Source organism: Phyllobates terribilis, unplaced genomic scaffold (assembly GCF_046119375.1).
Source record: "Phyllobates terribilis strain yellow unplaced genomic scaffold, ASM4611937v1 Scaffold_5__5_contigs__length_657084704, whole genome shotgun sequence".
NCBI classification, from domain to species: domain Eukaryota; kingdom Metazoa; phylum Chordata; class Amphibia; order Anura; family Dendrobatidae; genus Phyllobates; species Phyllobates terribilis.
In genome coordinates, this window is record NW_027362765.1 from 324,892,367 (window position 1) to 324,913,040 (window position 20,674).

Sequence of the window (20,674 nt, forward strand, 5' to 3'; positions counted from 1 at the left end):
TTAAGACCTCACAGCTCACAGTGCATGTCAGACCAAATGAGAATCATGAGCTCAAAGGAACTGCCCAAGGAGCTCAGAGACAGAATTGTGGCAAGGCACAGATCTAGCCAAGGTTATAAAAGAATTTCTGCATTACTCAAGGTTCCTAAGAGCACAGTGGCCTCCATAATCCTTGAATGGAAGAAGTTTGGGACCACCAGAAGTCTTCCTAGACCTGGCCGTCCAGCCAAATTGAGCAATCGTGGGAGAAGAGCCTTGTTGAAAGAGGTAAAAAAGAACCCCAAGATCACTGTGGCTGAGCTCCAGAGATGCAGTAGGGAGATGGGAGAAAGTTCCACAAAGTCAACTATCACAGTAGCCCTCCATTATGGCAGAGTGGCCTGACAGAAGCCTCTCCTCAGTGCAAGACATATGAAAGCCCGCACAGAGTTTGCTCAAAAACACATGAAGGATTTCCAGACTATGAGAAATAAGATTCCCTGGTCTGATGAGACAAAGATAGAACTTTTTGGTGATAATTCTAAGCAGTATGTGTGGAGAAAACCAGGCACTGCTCATCACCTACGCAATACAATCCCAACAGTGAAACATGGTGGTGGCAGCATCATCCTATGGGGGTGTTTTTCAGCTGCAGGGACAGGACGACCGATTGCAATTGAATGAAACATGAATGCGGCCAAGTACAGAGATATCCTGGATGAAAACCTCTTTCAGAGTGCTCTGGACCTCAGACTTGGCCAAAGGTTCACCTTCCAACAAGACAATGACCCTAAGCACACAGCTAAAATAACAAAAGAGTGGTTTTAGAACAACTCTGTGACCAGTCTTGACTGGCCCAGCCAGTGCCCTGACCTAAACCCAATTGAGCATCTCTGGAGAGACCTGAAAATGGCTGTCCACCAACGTTCACCAGCCAACCTGACGGAACTGGAGAGGATCTGCAAGGAAGAATGGCAGAGGATCCCCAAATCCAGGTGTGAAAAACTTGTTGCATCATACCCAAGAAGACTCATGGCTGTACTAGCTCAAAAGGGTGCTTCTACTCAATACTAAGCAAAGGGTCTGAATACTTATGACCATGTGATATTTCAGTTTTTCTTTTTTAATAAATTTGCAAACATTTCTACATTTCTGTTTTTTTCAGTCAAGATGCAGAATGTACTTTAATGAGAAAAAAAATGAACTTTTTAGAATTTACCAAATGGCTGAAATGAAACAAAGAGTGAAAAATTTAAAGGGGTCTGAATACTTTCTGCACCCACTGTATGACCTCCTTCCTGGTATATATATCCCCTCATCCTGGTATATATATATGCTCTCCATCCTGGTATTTATGTCCCTCCTCCTGGTATATATGTCCCTCATCATAGCCCTATCCTGGTATATATATCCCCCATCCTGGTATATATCCCTTATCCTAGGCCCCATCCTGATAAATATATATCCCCCATCCTGGTATATTTCCCTTATCCTGGGCTCCATCCTGGTACATATATCCCCCATCCTGGTATACACGTATGTCACCCATTCTGCCGCTGCTCTTTAATGCATAGAATAAAATAAACCATTACACTCACCAGATGCGTACGTGGAAGTCATGGGGCTCCATAGCAGACACATAATGCACCCCCCATAGTCCTCAATATAGTATAATGTACCCCCATAGTCCTCCATACAGTATAATGCACCCCCATAGTCCTTCATATAATATAATGCACCTCTCATAGTCCTCCATGTAATATAATGCACCCCTGTTATGCGCTTCGCAGAGTGATCCAAGCAAGACTGGCACCAAACCAGCAAAGTCACAGTCACAGATGCACTTGGCACAAGCTTCCCAGCTAGGTGAGTCCTTGAGAGCTGTGAATACGCTCCACCCAGATCCCAGTAAATGGAAGGGGGACTTTGGCAGAGCCCTTCCCAGGCCCATTGTTGCCGGACAGCTGGTGTCTGGTGACGCGACTGGTGCCTAGTCAAGAACCAGGTGTATACCTTTGCAAGAACCCCAGGAAGTTAAACCGGAAAGAAAATGAGAAAACCCCTGAAAAGATAGCAAGACTAATGCTAGTACCACTCACCACCAAGCACATAGGTAACTGCAATAAACAGCAAAGGACTGAGCAGGAAGCAGTATTATATAGCCTGCCTAATGATTAAGTATTGATTACCTCCCAATCATCCCCAGACAGCCACTCCCTGCTATATTCAACAGCAGAATGGACAACATCCCACCACTGCATAGTGCAAGACAAAACAGCGTCTTGTGCTGCCTGGCAACCGGGGAGACAGCATCCCATCATCCCCGGGCAGAGAAATCAGTGAGAGACATGGCATACCCCATCCTCTTACATCTCATAAGACCAGAACGCAAAGCTCCACAAGATTGGGACAGATTCCCTGCATGCTTAGTAACTCCGCCTCCATGGTCAGAACAATGGCGGCACTTGAGTTTGGAGTAGCGTAGCAACGGACCTGCTCCATTCCCAGATGGGAGCACAGAACTACAATTCGTAACAGCCACCCATAGTCCTCCATATAGTATAATGCATCCCATATTACTCCATATAGTATAGTGCACTGTATAGTCCTCTATATAGTATAATGCACCCTCCATAGTCATCCATATATAATGCACAGCCCATAGTCCTTCATATAGTATAATGCACTGTATGGTCCTCCATATAATAAAATGCACCCTCCATAGTCCTCCATATAGAATAATGCACCTCCATATACAATGCATAGCCCATAGTCCTCAATATTAGCATAATGCACAGCCCATATCCTTCATATAATATAATGCACAGCCCATAGCAATCCTCGTACTATAATCCACAGCCCATAGTTATCCATGTAGTATAATGCACAGCCCATAGTCATCCATGTAGTATAATGCACAGTCCATAGTCATCCATATAGTAGTATGACCACCGTATACTCACTGATTTTTTAAAAAAAAATGCTCACCTTCCCTCCGCTCCCCCGGTCACTGCCACGTGCCCCCAGTTACATGCACGCCGACATCAGCTGCTGGCCTCTGATTGGCTGGCAGCGTGTATTGCGACGCACAGACCCGACGGGTCTGTGCACGGCAATACACTTCAGCTGAATGTGCGTTCGAGGATGTACATATTTGCCAGCGTCTGTGTGCAATTGTGGGTGGGTGTGCTGGGAGGACTTATCGGTTTTGACTGGATAAAACCTTTAAGGTTACTGACGTTTCCAGCTGCTGGAACACCTGGAGGCTGTGAGCTAAAGTTACCTTGGGTGTGTATTTTACTATAGTTGTTAATGGAAAAAAAAGACTCAGGGTACACCATAATTTTCATAATCAGAAGAGGGAAAACTGATTGCTGGGCGTTGATGTTAATATTTTGGGAACGGACCAATAGCCCTACAGGTTCCCAGGCTATTAATATCAGCTGACAGTGGTTTGCTTAGCTTTTAGTGGTTATTAAAAGGGAGACCCCACAAAAATTGATGTGGGTTCCACCCTGTATTCACTAACCAGCAAAAGCTAAAAAGACAGCTGTGGGCTGATATTAATAGCCTAGGAAGGGGCCATTAGGCCCAAATGTTCCCTGGCTATTAATACAAGCTCACAGCTGTTTGATTAACATTTACTGGCTAGATAACAGGGGACCTCAGAAAAAAATTGACGTATGGTCCCCCTATGAAATCCAAACAGCAAAGGCTAATCAGATAGCTGTGGATTAATATTAATATCCAGGGAAGGGGACATGCATACTAGCCCCCTCTGAGGCTAATTATATCAGCCCTCAGCCACCACAGAAATGGCGCATCAATAAGATGCACCAAATCTGGTGCTTAGCCTCATCTCTTCCCAATTGCTCTTGTTTGGTGGCAAGTATGGTAATAGGGTTGAGGTTCATGTCAGCCTTGTATTGGCAGCTGACATGAAGCCTGAGGGTTAGTAATGGAGAGGCATCCATGAGACGCCCCCATTACTAACCCCATAGTAAAAGTTTGTAAATAAAGACATTGCATGTAAAAAATCCTTTATTTTAAATAAAAGTACACACGGTTTGACTCATTTATATAAAAAAACACAGTTATACTCACCTAATGCCTAATCCCTGAAGCCATTGCCCCCTGTAAAAAAAAAAAGCACATTTATACTATTCCTAACACCTAATACCAGAAGCCACTGTCACCTGTAAAAAAAAAATGAATAAACAACTATATCCTTTGCCTTTCCGTAGTGATTAAATAATCCACACTGTCCCACGACGATCTCACTTGTAGAGCAGTCACATCAGCAGATGTGACTGCTCTACATGACAGCAGGCTACACACTGACACAAGCAGTGTGTAGCGCTGAGCTACCAGGAGAGAGGTCACAGGAGTTCATCAGCCAATGAACACCAGTGACCTCACTTACGGCACAGGTGCTGTGTGAGAACTTTCATGCGGCGGTGCAGTAAGTTAGATCACCGGAGCTCATCAGCTGATGAACTTCTGTGAACTCTGTCATAAGCCACCTAGTCCTTTTGTGGCATTGAAATTCAGCTGTTTTCAGAGTAAAAAAATCTATTTTTTCTGTTGCTAACCAGAGTAAAAAATAATATTTTTTCTGTGACAAACATGATACAGTTTGCCATCTAGTACTTTTATGGTGGTGAAATTAAGCTGTGTGTAGACTGAGCAAACAAATCATTTTTTTTCTGTTGCTAACCACAGTAAAAACAATGTTTTTTTCTGTGACAAACATGATACAGTCTGCCATAAGCTACCTAGTCCTTTTGTGGTGTTGAAATTCAGCTGTTTTCAAAGTAAAAATATCTATTTTTTCTGTTGCTAACCAGAGTAAAAAATATATATTTTTCAGTGACAAGTGTGATACAGTACGTCATATGTCACTTTGTCATTTTGTGGCGTCAAAATTCAGTTGTTTTCAGAGTAAAAAAATCTATGTTTTCTGTTGCTAACCAGAATAAAGAAAAATGTTTTTCTGCGTTAAAACGTGATACAGTCTGCCATAAGCCTCCTAGTCCTTTTGTGGCATTGAAATTCAGCTGTTTTTAGAGTAAAAAAATCTTTTTTTTCTGTTGCTAACCAGAGTAAAAAAATATTTTTTTCTGTGACAAACGTGACACAGTACATCATATGTCACCTTGTCATTTTGTGGCAGTGAAATTCAGCTGTATGCAGAGCTCATGCAGAGTAAAAAAATCTATTTTTTTCTGTGACTAATGTGATATCTCAGGCTAGATGTGAGTTTGAAATATCTTGGAGCATATATTCTATGTTATACAGGCCTCATCCACAGTAAAAAAAATACTTTCTTCTGTTAGTAACGTTATACAGCACGGGACATCTCAATTTGAAATAGTTTGGAGCATATCCGCTATGTTATACAGGCATCATCCACACTAAAAAAATACTTTCTTCCGTTACTAACGTGATAGAGTAGGGGACATCTCAGGGTGCCAAGGGAGGGTGAATTACTGCGATCGAGGGGGGTTGGTTATACCAGACAAACTGTTAGAGAAGGTGCAAGAGGTGAGGAACAAATGGAGGAGGAAGAGGTGATGGGCGAGCAACAGTCAGAAGATGACGAGGATAATCATCCCCTCTCTGTTGTTTGTGTTTGGCGGGAGGGGACGGAGGAAAAAAGCATCATAGTTACCCCGCCACCAACACAGCATGGGCTTTAACCTCATGGAAGAGGTCTACATATGAGTGCCTTCTTGCTGCGCTATCTGTAACATGATCCCCGTATAGTTAGGATTCGAAATAGTGCTGACTACTGGGTTGCCACTCTGTTAGATTCACATTATAAGAGTAAATTTTGCAAGATGCTTCCTGCCCTGGAACGGGACCCGTGAATGTTGGAGTATCGAAACAAATTTTTACACAACCTTAAGAGAGGTTTTCCCCAAGACAGCAGTGAGGCACATAGTGTGCATCTCAGCTTTACACTTACAACCTCCGCACGTCAATTCTTCAATGCCATAATATTAGCAGCAGCAGTAGTGTAAGTGGCAGAAGCAATTTCTGTGAGTCCTTTCAAACATTTCAAAGTCTGACACGTGGTGAATGACTGGAGAGGATGGTGCAGAAGTATCTAGAACTCAATATCAATACCATCAGGCAGGGTTTGGACCTTTTGACATTTTGGTCTTCAAAGATGGATGAGTGGCCTGAGCTTGCCTGCGTTCTCTCAGAACGTGTCTTCAGCGCTGCTGGTGTTGTCCTGACGGATAAGCGTAGCTGGCTGTCCTCTGATAGTGTAGACCGCCTAACTTTCAATAAGATGAACAAGACATGGATCTCCAAGGACTTTTGCACCCCAATCGCAGACTATACAGACTAGGCGATGTTATAGTTTTTAGTGTGCTGCACTGATCTCCCAGAATTTCAGTCTGTGATATCTTTACCATGGCTTCTGTGCCCGCTCTTGCTGCTGCTGCAGGTGTTAACACAAATTTTTGGAAATGTGAACACTCATAATTGTGTCTCCATCTGCTGAGTTGGTGTCACGCTGTCTCAGTATACTGGAGGTCAGGGGCCTAAGCTGACCCTAAGCTGGGGCCCTGACTAATCCCTCAACCTGGAGGTACTGTTAAAGGTACAGAGGTCCAGGCCGCCAGCGTAACCCCTACCTCCTGAGGATCCCTGTACCTAAGTAATCTAGTCCTGAGAAGGACCCCGATCACAACAAAAGGGGACAAGTAATAATATGCCCACACACAGTACTTAGACGAACGAGACAGTACAAGGGAAAAACCAAAACCACCTTGCATACAAAAACTACACAACTACAACAGAGGGAACACCAACGGGAAAGGAGATAAATGATAAAGCGAGGAAGGGAAGAAACACTCCAAATACACTTATCTCAGAAACTCCAAATACCACGATCCGCTCTGTTAGTCTGTATGAAATGCTTTCACCGACACTTCCCAAACAGACCAGCAGGCATTTGAAGGAGTCTCACTAAATCAACATTGATTGCAGCTGGGCGAGGCTGGACCTCATCTAGCACAGAGAGAGAGAGAATTAACTCCCTCACTGCCGAAAACACAAAGCACCAAAAAGTCAGCTGCGAGAAGTCAGGCTGTGTAATCGTGACGATCTTCGTGGCGACACACCCGTGACAGTACCCCCCCTTCTACGAGGGGCCTCCGGACCCTCAGGGCCAGGTTTATCCGGGTGAGTCGTGTGGAAGGCCCGAACTAATCGGTCTGCGTTAATATCCGACGCAGGAACCCACATCCTCTCCTCAGGACCATACCCTTTCCAATGAACCAGGTACTGAAGGGACCGGCGATTAAAACGTGAATCGATGACCCTTGATACCTGGAACTCCAAGTTACCATTGACCACCACTGGAGGGGGAGGTAAAGGTGACGGTACCACCGGCGCCACATACCTCTTAAGCAACGATCTGTGGAACACGTTGTGAATTTTAAACGTAGGGGGGAGGTCAAGACGGAATGCCACCGGATTAATAATAGAACTGATTCTGTACGGCCCGATGAACCTGGGACCCAGTTTCCAGGAGGGAACCTTAAGTTTAATATTCCTGGTAGACAACCATACCCGATCGTTCACATTTAGGTCCGGACCAGACACTCTCCTCCTATCAGCCATACGTTTGTATCGGTTCCCCATAGTATTCAGATTCTTCAGCACCCCTCTCCATACTGAAGCGAGTGATGAGGAAAATCGTTCCTCCTCAGGAACCCCCGAAGAGCCCCCCCTACTGAAAGTACAAAACTGGGGGTGAAAACCATATGCCCCAAAAAACGGGGACTTACCAGTGGACTCGCTCCGCCTATTATTAAGAGCAAACTCTGCCAGAGGTAAGAAAGAAGCCCAGTCCTCCTGGTTCTCTGACACAAAACACCGGAGATATGTCTCCAAGCTCTGGTTCATACGTTCCGTCTGACCATTGGTCTGAGGGTGAAAAGCCGATGAGAATGACAAATGCATCCCCCGCCGTGCACAAAACGCCTTCCAAAACTTGGACACAAACTGAGACCCCCGATCAGACACCACATCGGAGGGTACCCCGTGAAGCCTCACAATCTCCCCAATGAACACCTGCGCAAGAGTTTTAGCATTAGGGAGAGCCGGAAGAGCGATAAAATGTGCCATCTTGCTGAACCTGTCCACTACAACGAGTATGACCGTTTTACCCGAAGACGGAGGGAGGTCCGTAATAAAGTCCATAGACAGATGAGTCCAAGGACGCTCCGGGATCTTCAAAGGTAAGAGGGCCCCAGACGGACGGGTATGTGAGGTCTTAGAGCGCGCACAAACCCCACAGGACACGACAAAAGTTACCACCTCCTTATGTAAGTTAGGCCACCAAAACCGACGCGAGAGGAGATCCACAGTTGCTTTACTCCCCGGGTGTCCTGCCAAAACTGAGTTATGGTGTGCCTCGATCACCTTTTGTCGCAACTGATCTGGAACAAACAGTCTCCCCGGAGGTCCAACAGGGGCGTCCCCCTGAGCCTCCAATACCTCCTCCTCCAGCTCAGAGCATACTGCCGAAACCACCACCCCCTCCTGAAGGATAGGAATCGGGTCGTCCGTATTCCCGGCCCCAGGGAAACTACGAGATAAGGCATCCGCCTTTACATTTTTTGACCCAGGACGATATGTAACGACAAAATTAAACCTGGTAAAAAACAATGACCACCTAGCTTGTCTGGGATTCAGACGTTTCGCGGACTCCAGATATAGCAGGTTCTTGTGATCGGTGATGACGGTGACCGGATGGACTGCCCCCTCCAAAAAATGGCGCCACTCCTCAAAAGCTAACTTAATGGCCAAGAGTTCCCTATTGCCGACATCGTAATTCCTCTCAGCGGACGACAATTTTTTAGAGAAAAAGGCGCACGGATGCCACTTACCAGGGAACGAACCCTGTGACAATACTGCTCCCACCCCTACCTCGGAAGTGTCTACCTCTACAATGAATGGCTGTGACGCATCAGGTTGAATGAGTATGGGTGCCGAGGCAAAACATTTTTTCAAGGAGGAGAATGCTTGACAAGCCTTGTCAGACCACCTAGAAAAATCCGTCCCCTTTTTAGTCATGTCTGTGAGAGGCTTAACCATGGACGAGAAATTACGAATGAACTTCCGGTAATAGTTAGCAAACCCCAGGAAACGTTGTAGTGCCTTAAGATTCTCTGGCCGATCCCACTCAAGAACTGCCCGCACTTTCCCAGGGTCCATACGAAAACCGGACGCTGAAACCAGGAAGCCTAAAAACTGGAGTTCCTGTACGGCGAACACACACTTCTCCCATTTGGCATACAGTTTATTATCCCGCAAGATCTGTAACACCTGCGTAACGTGCTCCTGATGAGACACCAGATCCGGCGAGTAAATTAAGATATCATCCAGATATATGACAACAAACTGTCCCACCAGGCGGCGAAAAATGTCATTAACAAAGTGTTGGAACACCGCCGGGGCATTAGTCAGACCGAATGGCATGACAAGGTTCTCATAATGCCCCTCCGGAGTGTTAAACGCCGTCTTCCACTCATCCCCCTCCTTCATCCTAATCAGATTGTACGCCCCCCTGAGATCCAACTTAGAGAACCATTTGGCGCCCACGATCTGATTAAAGAGATCGGGAATAAGTGGGAGTGGATACGGATCTCGGACCGTAATCCGATTAAGTTCACGGAAATCCAGGCAAGGGCGTAGGCCTCCATCTTTCTTCTTAACAAAGAAGAACCCCGCAGCCACCGGTGAAGATGAAGGTCTAATATGCCCCTTAGCCAGACTTTCTGAAATATAATCCTTCATGGCCTGCCTCTCAGGACCAGAAAGGTTATACAACCTAGCTTTAGGTAACTTGGCCTCAGGGAGCAGTTTTACAGAACAGTCATACTCGCGATGAGGAGGTAGTTCCTGACACCCTTTCTCCGAGAATACATCCTCAAAGTCCGCCAGAAATGGAGGTAAGACCCAAGGAGTAACCGCACCGATGACCGTGTTCATGCAGTTTTTATTACAGAATTTACTCCATTGGCTTATCTCTCTGGTTTGCCAATTAATAACCGGGTTATGCTTAGTTAACCAAGGAAGGCCCAACACTATAGGAGTGGGAAGACCCTCCAACACGTAGCAAGACAACAGTTCTTTATGTATCGCCCCCACCTGAAGTTTTACATCATGCACAGCTTGCAAAAAACTTCCCTGACCGAGAGGCCTGGCATCGATCGAGAATATGGGGATGGGTTTAGCCAACTCACTCAATCGCATACCTTGAACCCGGGCAAACCGAGCATCAACCAGATTAGCCCCGGCCCCACTATCCAGAAGAACAGATATCCTCTCAATTCTCGTACCCACCACCACCTCCGCCGGTACGAGAAACTGAGACGAACCTAGGGACGAAATACCTACTCCCAGATTGCCGTCCACCACACAACCTGGGATCAACAGTTTTCCGACGACTCTTCACTCTGCAAGGGACGGGATGGACACCCCCCAATAAAATGTCCCTTTCTCCCGCAGAAGAAACACCTTCCTGTCTTATGGCGCACCACCGGTCCCCTCCCCCGAAATGATGTCCCTCCTAATTGCATAGGCTCCTCTGGACTGACCAGGGGAACCACCATATGAGGGGACCTTGTAGGAGGTGGAGTCATCACAGGGGGTCAAGTTATCCCGCACCTCTCCCGAAGCCGTCTGTCAACGCGAATAGCCAGGGCCATAGCGGCTTCCAGTGACGCGGGAGAGTCATACTGTGCCAACACATCCTGTAATTTGTCTGATAAACCTTGACAAAACTGGCTCCTAAGAGCCGGGTCATTCCACTGGGTGTCCGTGGCCCACCTACGGAACTCCGAACAGAATTCCTCCGCCGGACGATCTCCCTGCTGGATCCTACGTAACTTAGACTCAGCAAGGGAGATCCGATCTGGGTCATCATATACGAGTCCCAGAGCAGCGAAAAACCTATCCACTGACTGGAGAGCCGGGGAGCCCGGGGGAAGAGAGAACGCCCAAGATTGTGGGTCCCCTTGTAGGAGCGAGATGACAATTCCCACCCTTTGTTCTTCACTCCCCGATGACCGAGGCCGCAGCCGAAAGTACAATTTGCATGCCTCCCGGAAAACAAAAAACTTGTCCCGCCCCCCAGTGAACCTGTCAGGGAGAGCTACTTTAGGTTCTGGTCCGGCTTGCTCCTGAGGATGCAAAACCTTGGACCTAACGTCCGCCAGCTCCATGGACAAACTCTGCAACTGCCGAGCTAGACCGGCTACTGGATCCATGGTAGCTGGAGAAAAACTAAGTGGGTCGGTGAAAAATGTCACGCTGTCTCAGTATACTGGAGGTCAGGGGCCTAAGCTGACCCTAAGCTGGGGCCCTGACTAATCCCTCAACCTGGAGGTACTGTTAAAGGTACAGAGGTCCAGGCCGCCAGCGTAACCCCTACCTCCTGAGGATCCCTGTACCTAAGTAATCTAGTCCTGAGAAGGACCCCGATCACAACAAAAGGGGACAAGTAATAATATGCCCACACACAGTACTTAGACGAACGAGACAGTACAAGGGAAAAACCAAAACCACCTTGCATACAAAAACTACACAACTACAACAGAGGGAACACCAACGGGAAAGGAGATAAATGATAAAGCGAGGAAGGGAAGAAACACTCCAAATACACTTATCTCAGAAACTCCAAATACCACGATCCGCTCTGTTAGTCTGTATGAAATGCTTTCACCGACACTTCCCAAACAGACCAGCAGGCATTTGAAGGAGTCTCACTAAATCAACATTGATTGCAGCTGGGCGAGGCTGGACCTCATCTAGCACAGAGAGAGAGAGAATTAACTCCCTCACTGCCGAAAACACAAAGCACCAAAAAGTAAGCTGCGAGAAGTCAGGCTGTGTAATCGTGACGATCTTCGTGGCGACACACCCGTGACAGTTGGCTATAATGGAAGAGTTGTCTGTCCCCATTATACTACTTCTACTCTAGTGAAAGTGATGCCACTTTGGTGGTTTTCGGCCCTAATTTTTTTAAATGTGAACACTACTGATTGATTCTCCATCTGCTTGGTTGGCTGTAGTGGAAGAGTTGTCGGTTCCCATTATACTACTTCTACTCTAGTGAAATTGATGCCACTTTGGTGGTTTTAGGTCCTAATTTTTTTAAAATGTGAACACTCCTGATTGGGTCTCCATCTGCTGGGTTGACTATAGTGGAAGAGTTGTTGGTCCCCATTATGCTACTTCTACTCTAGCGAAATTGATGCCACTTTGGTGGTTTTAGGCCCTATTTTTTTTTAAATGTGAACACTCCTGATTGGGTCTCCATCTGCTGGGTTGGATATAGCAGAAGAGTTTTCGGTCCCCATTATACTACTTCTACTCTAGTGAAATTGATGCTATTTCTTTGGTGTCAGGCCCTAATTGAGGGAAATGTGACCACTCCTGGTTGGGTCTGACGCGCCCCCTGGGCCGTGGGGTACTCGGTGCCGGGCCGGTCATCACTAGGGAAGATGTCACAGTGGCGGTGACCCGGTCTGTGACCCTGGGCGGTCATTAAAAGAGGGTTATTTTTACAGGGGATTTATAGTTTTTATATACAGTTCATGACGCCACCTGTGGTATGCGGCTAAAGGGAGCCGCCGCTGCGGAGCAGGTCCTCTGGAGCTGGTGTAAGTGCAGCAGAGTTGGTTTTGCTCTCCACAGGTAGAGCTTAGCTCCAGGGCCGTGTTGAGTTATTATGGATGTTGCGGTGTAGGGCAGGGGGTGATGGCGTAGCAGTAAGTCACGGAGACAGTTGGGTGCAGTCTTCAGAGTTTACTCACAGTTGTTGCAATCCAAGTTACAGGTACCGGTGTAACTTCCCACGTTGCACTGCGTTCACCAGGCAGGGGTTCAGCAATCCCTCAGGTAATTCAAGAGCACTTAACGGGACCCCCTTCTGTGTGCCTTCCTCAGTCGTCTTCCTTCACTGGCTCTCACCCTCCTGCCCTGCGCCTCACAATCAGTGTCCCAAGCCGGTAGCTTCGGGTCTTGTCGGGCGACCTGCAGTCCCCTGGACCCTCTGTGGCCACCTCTTCGGCGATGTAATTGTGTCTGTGGCAACTGCACCCTAAAAGTACGGAAGCCTCCGGTTTCTAGCTGAACGTTGCAATTTTCACTAGTTAGGGGTCGGTCCCCTCTGCGGCTTGATCCTTCCACGTCCTGGTAGATTCGGGCGTACGGGTGGCCTCCAGCACTGCCCGTACCCCTAGGATCCCCTCGTTCCTCCTGGAGCCTTCTCTCCTGCTCCTCTCTCCTTCCTCCTCTACTCAGTCTTGGGTCTCTCTGCTAGGCCCTCCTCCTGAGCAGAGCTCCTGCAGAGCTCCTGCTCCCACTACCTCTCCTCTCACACTGATCTGTCTTTCCAAGATGGTTCCCTCTTTTATATCACTTCCTTTCCTGTGCTCCCCTGAACTACGTCCTCCATCCACACCCACTACATAGTTCCACCCTTCAGCTAGGGACCAGGGACTGTGCTCTCCCTTAGAAGCAATCTTGCCCTGCCCCCCACTGAAGTGGAATGTGTTGGATGCCAGTGTTAGAGTCCCGGGCAGCACTCTATCCTTACCTGAGAGTGAGATACCACATCTCTGAGTGAGATGCAGTACCTCTCTGGCAACTGAACCCGCAGGGGCACCACAGGTCTCCATCTGCTGGGTTGACTGTAGCTAAAGAAGTGTCTATCCCCATTATACTACTTCTATTCTAGTGAAATTGATGTCACTTCGTTCGTGTTAGGCCCTAATTTTTTTAAATGTGAACACTCCTGGTTGGGTCTCCATCTGCTGGGTTAGCTGTAGTGGAAGTGGTGTCAGTCCCCATTATAATAGTTATACTCTATTGAAATTAATTCTTTAGTGCAGATATTGTTATCCACACAGGGGTGCACACGATAAAATTTAAATTGGTTGTCTTACTACTGTGGTATGTAAAGCAGGCTACATTTCATCTTTAAATTATTTGGTACAGATATTGTTCTCCACACAGGGGTACACATGATAAAATCTAAATTGGTTTTCTTACTACCGTGGTATATAAAGCAGACGACATGTAATCTTTTAATTCTTTGGTGCTGATATTTTTCTCCATACAGGGGTACACATTAGTGATGAGTGAGCACTAAATGTGCTCAACTTAGTGGTTCAGCAGTTTCTCAAAACCTACCCAGATCTTCTAGAGCTGCTTGTGAAAGTACCCCACGTGTGTGCCCATTTCAGAAAGTCAACTACAGCTTCCGCCACCGAAGCAGTGCTTCAGCAGTGTTTGCAACTTCCAGCCCACATGAAGGACTTTGCTCGTTGTCTAGGAGACCAACCACCGCTGCTATCTATTTTGTGCCCATTTCAGAAAGTGAGTTAAGCCACCCTGGCAGTGCTTCTGCAGCATTTGCAGCTTCCATCTCACCGACTGGTGTTCGATGTGATCATACATTTGAAATCAACGTTGCAGATGTTGGGAAGCATTTGTGAGCAGCAGAGGGCAGTTGTTGAGTACCAGCTTCAACAAGCTCGTTGGAATTCAGGTCAGCCTCTGCACATAACAGCTGATGAGTCGGCATGGATGCGTGAAGCCCAGCTGTGCTTGGCATCACAGACCCAGAAGGGTGTATTGAAGGATTCCTCCACAAGAGGCCCCCATAACCATTCACACATCTCCACCTTCCACCTCAGACCACCAGAGGGAGCTCCTTAGGGAGATATATAAGGGAAGGTGGAGCCAGGCAGCCGTGAGTCTTGAGACTACAGTCTGTGTGAGTAGCAGTTAGTCTATTCTGGTTTAACAGTGAGTCCAGTGCAGTCTGAGACGTGTTACCTCAGAGGACAAAAGCCTGTTCCAGCTCCAGCATCCTACCCTGCAGTGGAGCTTATCCAGATCAAGACTCGGTGTAGCTCAGTGAGGTGAGCTGTAGGTGTGCCGGCGCCATAAGATCGGTGAACCGTGGCACGCTGCCGTTTGTGTGAGTAGCCTATTGAGGGCTCGAGTAGGCCGAAGGCGAAGGAGTAGAGAGTTAGTTCATAGGGGGCAGAGGAGCTTAATTAGCTCACCCCTAAGAAGAAGTTACCGGACACCGGGTCCGAAGCTTGCTTGGATCTCCATGACCCAGTAAGATAAACCGGAATCCCTGGAGAACTACAGGTCCCAGGATCGCTAAAGTGCTGATACGTACCAGAGCCAGGAGACACATAGGCCCCGGAAGTCGGGAGCGTGCACTCCAAGAGAAGGCCCTACCACAAGGTCAGCCAGCGCAGGACAGAGACAAAGTTAGGCCTAGCTCCAGGCAGGTCAGAAACTTACTACGCAGCAGCAAGAACCAGGAGGCCCAAAACCTGCTCATTAGGGAGGATCCGGACATACACCGTTCACCCTACAGTGCTCCGGGGAGTGCCTGAAATTCCACCAGTAAAAGGTACTGAAGTGGCTATCGTGTCCATCCCTGTTCTTGCTCTGGCCCGGCGTAGTCTCTTAATCCTGCATCCCCGTTCCTATACTGCCCTGAGGCCCAGCTCTACCTGTGGAGAGCAATGCCATCAAGCTGCCCTATCATCAGCCTCAGTGGACCGCGCAGCGCTGGTGATCTTCACCAGAAACCACAGGTGGCGTCACAAACTCTTTCTTTTATAAACTTAACCCAAAACATCAACCCCTTTTTAAAGAGAGGCCCAGGGTACGGGCCCGGGAGCCGACCACCGCGACATCCCTAAAGGCCAGGCTAAAGGCCCGGGTACCGAGTTATCCCCCATCTTCCTCTGGGCTAGTCAGATGTCTAACATCTGTGAAATCCTTCAAAACTTTGAGGACTCCACCAAGATGGTGAGCGGCGATGACGCCATTATAAGCGTCACCGTCCCGCTTCTCTGTCTACTGAAACGCTCGCTGCTCACAATTAAAGTTCATTGCTGGCGGAGCAAGGAACTGTACAGGATGATGCTACACTGCCCAACCTCATCTCATCTCAATGCTGATTGGGTGATAATGAGGAGGAGGAGGAGAACATGAACAGTCATCCTCTTGGTGAGGGCAGGGAAGTCTTGGCTGTCTTGGAAGTATTGATACCCCTCTTTCAGTCTGTGGGAAAGCTGTATGAGTTTCGCTTAATGATGAACTTCAGTGGCCTAAACCTTCACTTTGCTTATGCATGTGACGCGCCCCCTGGGCCAGTGTTGTTTGGGGGATACCCGGAGCCGGATCAGATGGGGGTTGTAGTCTCCGAGTGGCTGTGACCCGGTCCGTGCCCAGGGTGTCAAACTCAGTGTGCGGCAGACCTTCTAGATGTTTGAGTGTCGACTACGCCACCCGTTGATTTGCGGTCAAAAGGCCGCCGCTGCAGCAGGGTCCGCTGAGGCTGGTGGTATGTGCGCAGCTGTGGTAGTATAACCCCCAACGGGAGGGGTATAGCCTCAGGGGGTCAGGTGTAGAGGATGGTGGTAGTGGTGGTGCAGTGTGGATGGCAAGAAGACTCAGAGTCGGGCTGTGCAGTTCAGGGTTTTTACTTACTGCTGTTCTGTTGGTCACTCTGGCCTTGAGTGACCGCCCGAGCCGTGCTGCGTCCACCAGGTCCTGGACTCGGCCAACCCCCAAGCAATTCTGGTGCGTGGTCCTGAGCTCCCTTTCTGACTGTCCTCTCTACTGGCCGTTCCCACCAGGGGTCCACTTATGTCCGGCTCCCTCGGGTCTCCTATTGGGTGAACCTTCTTTGGCTTCCCTGACCCTATGCTCGGTGTGCCTTCTTAGTGGACTTGGTGAGGGGCTGCTCCACATGTAATGTCGCAGCCTCCGGTTCTTAGTTGAGGGTTGTTTCTCTCCTCCACTAATTTGGGATCCGGTTCCCTTGCGTGCCAACCCTTCACCCTTCTGGTTATATTCTGGGTTCTTGGGGTTCCTTCTTCTCCCCCTCTGGGTCCTTCTCTTCTCCTCTCTCTTCTCTCTGCAGGCGCTCCTGGACCTCTCTCAGGACTGACTAACCCTCTACAGAAGACTGACCCTGATCTAAGATGGTGCCCACCTTATATACTCCCTCTATGTGTGAGCTCAGGTGACCAGCACCCAATGAGCTCCTAGCATTACCCAGACTACTCCCCCTATCTGCCCCTACACTACTGGGATGTTCCACCCCCCTCCCACTCCAGCCAGGGACAGACACTGTCGTACCTGCACATATACTGGTGGGAGTACCGTCGATCTGTCCCCCGGAAATGGGATGTATGTAGTGCATGCAGCCTACTGAGCTCAGTTCCACACTCCATCCTTACCCGGGAGTGGAATATCACACCTCTGGGTTGAGGTGCAATACCCCTCTAGCAGCCGAATCCTCAGGGTGCTACATTCCCCCCTGGTAAATCACAGCACGTCCTCGGGCTGTAAGAGAATAAAACATCCATAAACATACAAATTTTTTTTTTTCATAAACATCATAAACATATAAAACATTATATATATATTTCTACAGCATAAAACGTTTTCATAATAAACATTCTTGTAAACTTTCTTGTTCCTCCGGCCACGGTGCAACTTGTGACCGGGTAAAGTGCGACAGTCTCTTGTAGAATAACACAGCTTTCCTATAAAACCAGTAGGGGGCGCCTTAAAAAGCGCAACTATATACAAGGGGAAATATGGCCGCTCTCAGTCCTCGGCCAGTGGGAATAGGGACACACGGGTTTCAGTTCAATTTGCTGGTCCCAACGGGGACTATATTTTAACTAGCAGCAGTAACAGTTCTTATACCCTGACGGGTAACTATGTACAGTCTCTTTACCGTACTTTAATGACGGCGTACTCCTGCTCCTTCTTCAGACCCGTCCGGGTCCTCTTGCTCCTCCTCACACCGCAGCTCCTCCTCCGTCAGGCGATGTACATGGAGGGCGTAGGGTCCTTTGGCACACTTGTGCCGGGTGAACGTGACCTCGTCCCCTACGTACAGGTCACGACCTCTGTGTCCCTCCGGCAGATGGCTTTCTACGTCTCTGCGGGTGACAAAGACGTCGCCGGGGGTGTGATGATCCCTGATGAAACCCCAACCGTGCTGCAGTTGGAATTTAATTACAGTCCCGGTGGCATGGGGACCGTGGGCTGCACGGGGGTTCCTCCTGGTCCGGCTCTTCTGCTCTGCACTCTGGATTTGCAGCCACTGCTCACGGACCCGCCTCTCTCTCCTCTCCCGGTCGAAGACCTCTAACTGCTGCCGGCAGCACTCCGCACGTTCAGCTGCGGCCGCCCGCGTTTCTTGGGTGAATCCCATGAGGTCTCCTCCGGTGGGGTCCCACTCGAACTGCGCTTCTTCCAGCGGGAGCGGGGTCCTCTTAACGGGCTTCGGAGCCGGAATCAGGGGCTCGCACAGGGGCCTTGCTCTTTGGAGTTCCAGTTGGTAGTACTCCTGGGGCCATACAAAGGGCTGCCCATCCGGGCACGTGTGCTGGGCAAATAGATCTTCGCCCAGGTGCGGCACTCGAGATGTTGAGGGCGCGTTGATGGTAGCGGCGCCCGGGTCGACCAGGCCTTGCGACCAGGCTTGGGGCACCCTAAAGGTAAAGGGCACCGTAAGGACGGCGGCGCCCGGGGTTACTCGGCCCTGCGACCAGGCCGGTGGCTCCGCGGAGGTAGGGGGCGCTGTTGGTACTGCGGCGCCCGGGGGTATTAGACCCTGCGACCAGGCCGATGGTATTTCCTGCTTCGCCGCGCTCAGGGTTGAGGCGCGTGACGTCACAGGGGTTGCGGCCGCGGCTTCTGCTTGAGGCCTTGTCTGGAGCGGTGACGATGCAGCGACGGGCACGGCAGGGGGAATTTCGGGCTCTGCGACGGGGAGCTGGGACAGGTACACGGTTTCTCGGCTCGGGGTAGAGACGTCCCCTTTACCTGCCTCCGTCCGTTCAGCTCCCTTCTCGGCGCCGTCTCCTGCCTTCATTCCTCCTGCGCCATCCTCAGAGGCTGTCTGTCTCCTCGTCTCGGGTGGCGTGCTCCGCTGACGGGTTCCGGTCTGCTGGGCCATCTCACGGCTCCACTCCGTCAGCGTGTCTTGCTGCACCTGGGCCATCCTCCGTGCGAGGCCCTCCAGCGCGGTCTGTGCACACTCCCGGTCTCGGGGGAGCTGTGCTAGGATCTCCACTAAGCCTAGTGGGGTTGCTGCTTGCAGCAGGCTCCTGACCACTGGGTCGGTGCTGCCTGTCTCTCCCTCCATCTCCGGGTGCGCTTTCTCTGGACTCCTCTCCAGACTTCTTGTCTCCGGGTGCGCTCTCTCCAGACTCCTCCAGGCTGCACCCATCTTCGTTCTTTTGTTCTGTCTCCGCCCACATTGAGGGTGGTCCCGGGGCAACTTAGTGATTGTCAGTTCCAGGGGCAGTTCTCTCACGCTGATGGACACTTCCAGCATCACAGTCTCTGTTGGTGGGCGCGGTTTCCGCTTTTGGCGCCATTCTTCGACCTGGCCCACGATGGGAGGTGGCCTTTTGCCACCCTCTGGTACGCCCATAATGGCGTCCGCTCTTCCAAGGCGGGAAATCTTCGGAAATGGCGGGAATCGTCTCCCAGTGGCGGGAAACTCCATGGATGGCGGGAAAAAGCTGCAAATGGCGGACAACCGGCGGGAAACGACCTGTGATGGGGTCCGTTGGCTGGGACCCTCCGGAACCGGCGGGAGACTTCTTTTTGAGGTAACGGTGAACTTTTCTTCAGGCACGCAGTACCCGGTTGTTGCGGGCACGTTATCCTGCCGACTACGCCAAAGTTGACGCGCCCCCTGGGCCAGTGTTGTTTGGGGGATACCCGGAGCCGGATCAGATGGGGGTTGTAGTCTCCGAGTGGCTGTGACCCGGTTCGTGCCCAGGGTGTCAAACTCAGTGTGCGGCAGTCCTTCTAGATGTTTGAGTGTCGACTACGCCACCCGTTGATTTGCGGTCAAAAGGCCGCCGCTGCAGCAGGGTCCGCTGAGGCTGGTGGTATGTGCGCAGCTGTGGTAGTATAACCCCCAACGGGAGGGGTATAGCCTCAGGGGGTCAGGTGTAGAGGATGGTGGTAGTGGTGGTGCAGTGTGGATGGCAAGAAGACTCAGAGTCGGGCTGTGCAGTTCAGGGTTTTTACTTACTGCTGTTCTGTTGGTCACTCTGGCCTTGAGTGACCGCCCGAGCCGTGCTGCGTCCACCAGGTCCTGGACTCGGCCAACCCCCAAGCAATTCTGGAGCGTGGTCCTGAGCTCCCTTTCTGACTGTCCTCTCTACTGGCCGTTCCCACCAGGGGTCCACTTATGTCCGGCTCCCTCGGGTCTCCTATTGGGTGAACCTTCTTTGGCTTCCCTGACCCTATGCTCGGTGTGCCTTCTTAGTGGACTTGGTGAGGGGCTGCTCCACATGTAATGTCGCAGCCTCCGGTTCTTAGTTGAGGGTTGTTTCTCTCCTCCACTAATTTGGGATCCGGTTCCCTTGCGTGCCAACCCTTCACCCTTCTGGTTATATTCTGGGTTCTTGGGGTTCCTTCTTCTCCCCCTCTGGGTCCTTCTCTTCTCCTCTCTCTTCTCTCTGCAGGCGCTCCTGGACCTCTCTCAGGACTGACTAACCCTCTACAGAAGACTGACCCTGATCTAAGATGGTGCCCACCTTATATACTCCCTCTATGTGTGAGCTCAGGTGACCAGCACCCAATGAGC

At 49.7% G+C, this 20,674-nt stretch overlaps 1 protein-coding gene across 1 annotated transcript in view; it reads right to left on the minus strand.

Moving 5' to 3' along the window:
* The window catches only part of LOC141271147 (snaclec purpureotin subunit beta-like), a 135,486-nt gene that overhangs the window by 79,116 nt on the left and 35,696 nt on the right, over positions 1-20,674 (minus strand). The gene's annotated exons all lie outside the window — the stretch shown is intronic.